Here is a 6,260-nt window from a genome sequence, read left to right as displayed (position 1 = left end):
CTAGGCTGGGGCACATATGGAAGGCAACTCTCTCCCTCTCCCTTCCTCTCTCCTTCAAATCAGTAAAAATGTATATTAAAAAAATAATCTGGTGGAAAAAGCTCACCCAGACCCACAAAGATTTGAATTTTGAGGCCTGCAATGAAGCTCTCAATTAAATAAACTCGCTTTAGCCAGCAAAATAACATGCAGTTTTAAAGAATACTATACTACATTTTTTTTTTGGCTAGTGTTGGCTAACAAAATTAAATGACTGTTTTTCGAATATCTCAATTTGCCATTTAGATGTGATTTTAAGCACACTATGCCCCTTTGTTGCCATGGTAACAGATTTGGGCCCTCGTGGGTGACAGAAAAGTATCACAGTACTGGTTCCTGTTTGAACACACATGATCTCTGGGTCTCGCTTGCTCTGCAGCGGGAGGATGGGGGAGGCTGGAGTCCCCACACTTCCCACAGCCAGGTAAACCCATGCATCCAATGAGGCGGAGGGCTGGGGAAATGGCCCACAGCAGGGACAGAATACCTCATACAGGCGCTGTGGAGAACGAGTCAAATTTTGGCTTTAATGAGCCCAGATAGAGCCCTTCTCCTCCCCACCAATGTGACATTTGCAGACATTTTCTATATCGAGGAAATATTTAATTGAAACGTGCTTCTGAGGATGCCCACGGAGCTGGCTCCAGGCGCCTTCCCTCGTCGCAGGGGTCAATTAAAAGAACCAATGAGCTGTTTTTAAAACTTGAAAATATTAAAAGAAAAAAAGGTTGGGGGAAAAGAAAGTGGACAAAAGTAACGTTAAATAGCATGGAGCATGACTAATGGCGCTAGCATGTTAAAATCATTGGGAAAATGTCCTTGGAAGACAAATGAATTTTCAGCAGAATAATTAACTTAATTAACAAATTTGCATGCATATTCATCAGGCTATTGAAGTCTTTCCAGCCCAGCTTGATGAGCGTTGGTGTAATAATTGTCTCATTTACATTCTGCAATCTACTACAATTTAGGGCATGCAAAAAAAGCGAACCTCTTCCCTTTGACTTTCCCTAGGACCCACAGACTCCTAATAACTCGGCCATCACCTACTCAGTGGCCTTAAGATCCGGCCTTTTGAGAGAACCCCCAGAGAGAGCTGACTGTGGTTTCCTCCTCCCCCAGCCTCTTTCTTCTTCTTCTTCTTTTTTTTTTTTTTTTGGCCCAGGTTCTCTGATTTTGCCTCTGCTTGCTCTCCTGGGTACATCTTGGCACCAGTTCTGACTTCAAATCTCCTGGGTCGCCAGACTGCATCATGTAAAAATTGCCATTTCCCTCCATCTCTGCAGGGCAATCTTTAAAGGCAGTAAGGTGTGACGCTCCAGACTGGCAGCTTGGCAAGCGCAGCCCATGGATACCAGCACACAGGAATCTGGACGGTTCGCGCTGACAGCGCTCAGCACTGGGAACAAAAGGAATGGAGGGGGAAAAAGCGCAAATGTATTTTTACATATTGTAGGCATATGGCCACCGACCAGCAGAAATACATTTAATTACCAATTGCGCACATTGAGGAGAAAAATATTCGGAAGGAAAAAAAACCCTGTGTACACAGCAATATTATTCTACTTTAACTTTTCACCTCATTATTTTAATTTTATTGAAGATGGAAGAGGTGTGGATTAGACTTGCAAAGGGTTATCTGCTGGAATCCTCTCAGAGGTGATGTGGGTTTTTGATGCGCCTTCCTCAATAGAGTAACATTACATAAGGAAATAGAAAAGTTTTCATTACAAAATAATTTTACTAAGGTATTTTTTGGGGGTGAGGGGGCCCATGGGAACCTAATGGGAAATATACCAATTAGACACTCTGACTGTTTTGCTAAAACTATACTTCTGATGTTGTTACACATTAGTTTAGGCCTTAACAATGAGAAGTAAGTCTTGAAAAATTATAGTCTTGTTCTTCCCTAAGAAATCAGAACAGTTCGCCCCCATTTATTGCCTGTTTCTTGTCTCTCAGGCACTGTGCCAGCCGGTAGAGGGACAAGGAGGAATCAGGTGTGGTCCCTGAACTCATTAAGCTCATACTCTAATGGGAGACAAATACATGAATACTTTTTAAAAATACATTTTTATTGATTTTAGAGAGAAGAAGGTAGAGGGAATGAGAGAAACATCAATAATGAGAGAGAATCATAATTGGCTTGCTCCCAACTGGTGATTGAGCCTACAACCTGGGCTTGTGCCCCAACCAGGAATCGAACTATGATCTCCTGGTTCATACGTTGACACTCAATCAATGAGCCACACCGGCTGGATCATACACTTATAATTTTAATACCAAGTTAGAAAATATATTAAAATTATAGTTAAATTTAAAAGTGCATAGTATGCAAAATAAGATACGTGTAGTGTGATAAAGCAGGTTTATTGATCCAGGGGCCACAGAGAATAGAGTCAGTTCAGCCTGGGAGCCAGTCACCCAGGAGGATCAGGGAGGTGACTCCTTCCTGGAGGAGTTAATAGAAAGGAGTTTTGGGTCTGAATAAGGGTGTAGGTAAGAGGTCCCAACAATGTCCTCCAACTTTGTTGATTCTGTTTCATCCCTTATAAACCTGTTGGAAAATTGTATCTTAGTCAATGTGTTAGAATTTCCCACTCTTCTAATATCTAGCAGCTGGGCAGGATGGGGTTGAGCAGACATGTATTGGTACCACATACACCTTTGGGTCATCTGGTCACCAGTGGGCTGGTGGCTGTGAGTGGAGCTCATGTTCAGTGAGGGTCTTTGCCTAGTGGGTCAGGCCTCCTCTAGGAAGTGCTGGAGAGTGAGACCTCTAGCAGTAGTCAAGGCAGCACCCCAGCATTGAGGTAGATTAGAGAACTTGGCTGCAGGACCAAGTTGGTGGCAATGGACTCTAGGTAAGAAGAGGAATCCCAAGGATCAGGTCAGGACAGATAAACCTGTTCCAACAAACTAGTGGCCAGGCCGTGGGTATCCCAGCTCCGATTGATGATACCTGGCAGGCATGTCCCTGGGGTAGACATCTCTGAAAACTGTATGGGCAGCTCTCTACTCTTTTCTCCCTGACCTATGAAGGGTTTATTGGAAAGACATACATAGGAGAATTTCAACCCAGGGATGGTGTAGTGATAATCACCAGAAGCTGGTCCCATCTTTACTGGAACAAGATTGGTTTCTTTGGGGCTTTGCTCTGGAGCGGCAAACACTTAAGGAAAAGGCCAAGGTTATTGCAGGGCTCAAATGGATCCCATTTCTTGCACTTGAGTTTTGCTGACTCAGTTAATAGTGAGTTCAAGTGTGCTTGGGTAGGAACTTGAAGTGTTGAGATGATTGTGGGTTAGAAGCTTGCTGGTAATTCCTTTTTCCTAGATCACATTTAAGGGAAAATAAACTGACTACATCAGCAAATGTCTAAGGTCCTTCTTTTATTCACTCTTCCATTTATCTATGCATTTATTTATTCATCAGATTTATCAGGGACCTAGTATGTGCCAGGTATTGAGCCACCTGGTGGGGGTACAATGGTGATTGAAATGGACGCAGTCCCTGCCTTTCCAAGGTTCCAGTGGAGAGAGGTGATTAGCCAAGCAAAGACAACTAAGTCTGTGTGGGAAATAGAAAAGATAGGGGGAGCACATGGTAGGAACACCTAGCCCAACATAGAGGGACCAGGAACCTATTTGGGGGGGAAATAATCTCTGACATTAGATGTGTTAGCCTAGAAAAGACTGCTAGAAGGTCATCAACAGCCATTCACTGAGGGCTTACCCTCTGACCAACACTTACGTGACTTGTCTAAGGAAACTTTGTAAGTGGCCAAGTCTGGATGCTTCCCAAACCAAACTGTATGTTTTTAATCACTTTGCTTTACTGCCAATATTGAAATTAGTATTTATGAGGCCCAAATACTGGTCACAAACACATGGGGTGCCAGACTGTAGATCTGGCTGCTTTATTGGCCACATGGGATTTGGAGCTTTAGCTCCCCAACCAGTAGAGTAAACCCAATTCAAACCATTAGATAGTGAGGAAGCTAGATCTCTGACCTGCACAATGAAGATGTTGTCTGCATCCTGAAGAACATATTCCAAACAACTTCCCATGGCATAAGCAAGTTTACATGACTGTTTTTCATTCGGTTGAAAATGAAAGTTTGGTTTTCATGAGTCTTCAAGTGAAGTTAAGTTATTAGGTTCTGTAGACACCATGTGGTGACTTTCAAAAGTTTGCAGAGTAAAGTAAGAATGATACTATCACAGGTTTAGAGAAATGCCTTGATAAAATAGACACCTACTTTTACATTGATAAAATTCGTGGTACCAAACATATGTATATTTATAGTCTGTCTTCAAGAAACTTCTGGAATATCTGAAAGGAAAAGTAGTTTTTAAAAATAAAGATTCAAAGGAATAAAAAAAGAAGTTCAATTTGAATAGAAATATGTATCAAATTTATTTCTGGGCTTCCTCAAAACCAAAGCTAAAAAGGGAAACATGGAAAATTGCATTATTTTTTATTACCAAATAGAAGGAAGCAGCCCTGCTAGTGTGGCTCAGTGGTTGAACGTCGAATTATGAGCCAGGAGGTCATAGTTCAATTCCCAGTCAAGGCACATACGTGGGTTGTGGGCTCCATTCCCAGTGTGGGAAGTGCAGGAGGCAGCCAATCAATGATTCTCTCTCATCATTGATGTTTCTATCTCTCTCTCCCTCTCCCTTCCTCTCTGAAATCAATAAAATTATATTTTTAAAAAAAAAACAAGAAGGAAGAAAAAGTATTTACTAAGACACAAATTCTGAAAATTACTTAACATAGACTTTGAGAGAAGGAATAGATTAAGGTGTTTGTAATGTAGTGGATTGTAGTATCACTCAAGAACTGTAATGAAATATGTCCTTTCTTTTAAACCTAGACTGGAGGAAGGCTTCCTACCAGGGTACTAGGTCCTGATGCACAGATCTGGGTTTAGCAGCACTAATTCATCTATTTGGTTATATATTCATGAGGCCAACATTGGTTGATTACATGATCTGTGCCATTTATGCTTCTAAGGCTGGAACTGAATGATTAAAAAAAAATTCCCTGCTCACAGTCCAAATTAAAATGATTCTAGCACACTAATATAAAATTTTATAGTTTTAATTGTTACAGTGGTATGTGATGGATTAATAAACTTACATGATGCTTTCTGGTTTACAAAACGTTTTCATCCATCATTGCAACCCAAGTATCCTTATGGAAGATAGGGAGATTTCAGGTAGAACCTAATGGTCAGATTTGGGCTGATATTCTTGGTTACCAAGTCCTGCTGTATTATGAAAACATTGTTTGTGCTTATATTTTTCCATTGAAAGGATATGCTTGAGAGCCCATTTCAGAACTTAGTAAGAAAATCAGCTGGTTAATTTGCAAGAGACCTTAACATACCTTGATGTGTTGAAGGCTTGAACATTATACTTGGTGACACTTGGTTTAATGAACATCTTAATTTTCTTCACATCCCATGATGGGTTGCAGGACTTCTGGCAAAATGTGTGATCCTTGTGCTAGGCACAGCTAGGAAATATTAATAACTGTTAAATGGTACCCAGTTGTCCGTACCTCACAGCAATGATGACTAGTTGTATGGTCCACTCAGGCTCTCTTTATTCGCCTTCCTCAGCACGCCTATTGTGCACAATGGGTGAAGAATTCTACTTCTTTTCTAGTTAATTAACCCACATGCTAATGATACTGTTCCATCCTTGGTTGATTTAGAGCAGCCTCCAGCTGCCTGCCTATAAGAAGAAAATGGCTGTGTACATTCACTAGTGCAGGCAGGCAATGTGCTGGTGGGTGACCATCTCATTCCAGTTTGCCCAGGATTTTCTTGGTTTTAGCATTGAAAGTCGTAAGTCCCTCAGTCCTAAGTAAATGGGACCAGGATTGGTCACCCCAAATGCAGATAACAGCCTGTATGATCAAAAGACAACAAATGAATATCTCTATTGCTGAGTAGAGTCCAAGGAACAAAGGTCATAGTGGAGGGTTAGTTTGGATTCACCAACAGCAGGCCCCTGAGTCAGGGATTCCACAACAAGCAGTCTACTGGGAGGTGATCCCTGGACATAGGGGTAGGAGAGTAGAGTCATGAGACAGGCAAGCAAGTTGCCACTGTGGGTACCTAGAACTTGATCCTACTAGGGAACACTGCAAAATGGTGTAGAGACAAACTTTGTCAAAGAGCTATGCCACCTGAGGGTAAGAGGAGTTGG

The sequence above is a fragment of the Myotis davidii genome, unplaced genomic scaffold, assembly GCF_000327345.1.
Source record: "Myotis davidii unplaced genomic scaffold, ASM32734v1 scaffold125, whole genome shotgun sequence".
Taxonomy (NCBI): domain Eukaryota; kingdom Metazoa; phylum Chordata; class Mammalia; order Chiroptera; family Vespertilionidae; genus Myotis; species Myotis davidii.
The sequence above is the reverse complement of the archived record's forward strand: the minus strand, read 5'-3'. Positions refer to the sequence as shown.